Consider the following 823-nt stretch of genomic DNA (forward strand, 5'->3'; position numbering starts at 1 on the left):
AATTTTACTTTTTTCATTTTTGCATATAAAAATTCACTTTGTTCGGAAAACTTGTTGCACATTCTATAAGAAACAACTTTCTCAAAGGTACAATACTTCTATCTGCCTTTTTAATGGACTTTTGTGGAGGTTTCTACAGATTGCCACTAAAATCTTTTTTTTTTTTTTAATATAACATTTAGTGGTGATTTTCTACGATTTCCCAATATTCTACATTGTTGTTTCCTATCACAAAACACACAATTTCATTCAAGAAAGTTTATTTTCATCCGTCATATTTCATCGGTTATTGACGATTTTCATTGAAACAATGCACTAATTTACTAACTGATATCTTTAAATTCTGCAAATATCTGCAGATTAAACCTTTTCTATATTTTAGTATAAGAAAAATGTCATTTAGTCCAGATATAGGTATTTTTCTCTCGCTGTCTGCTGTGCAGCTATTTGTAAATAAATAAGTGCATTATTTTAATAAAAATCTCCAATAACTAATAAACTTGAGAGATAAAAATAAACTTTCTTCAAGGAACTTGTGTGTTTTATGGCATTTAACAACATTGTAAAACATTAAAAAATGTTAAAAAATCACTATAAAAAGTAATATTAAAAATAATGATTTCAAGAGGCATTCTAGAGAAAACTTCACAATAGTTCATTCAAATTAGCAGATACATGTATAGTTACTTCGACAAAGTTGTTTCTTACAAAATGTGCTAAAATTTTACTCAGCAAAGTGGTTTTTTCATATGCAAAAATGAGAAAAATAAAACTTATTTCTCAATTTGAGGTAGGTTAATCACAGAATTCTAACTTCTAAAAA

Source organism: Wyeomyia smithii, chromosome 2 (genome assembly GCF_029784165.1).
Source record: "Wyeomyia smithii strain HCP4-BCI-WySm-NY-G18 chromosome 2, ASM2978416v1, whole genome shotgun sequence".
Taxonomy (NCBI): domain Eukaryota; kingdom Metazoa; phylum Arthropoda; class Insecta; order Diptera; family Culicidae; genus Wyeomyia; species Wyeomyia smithii.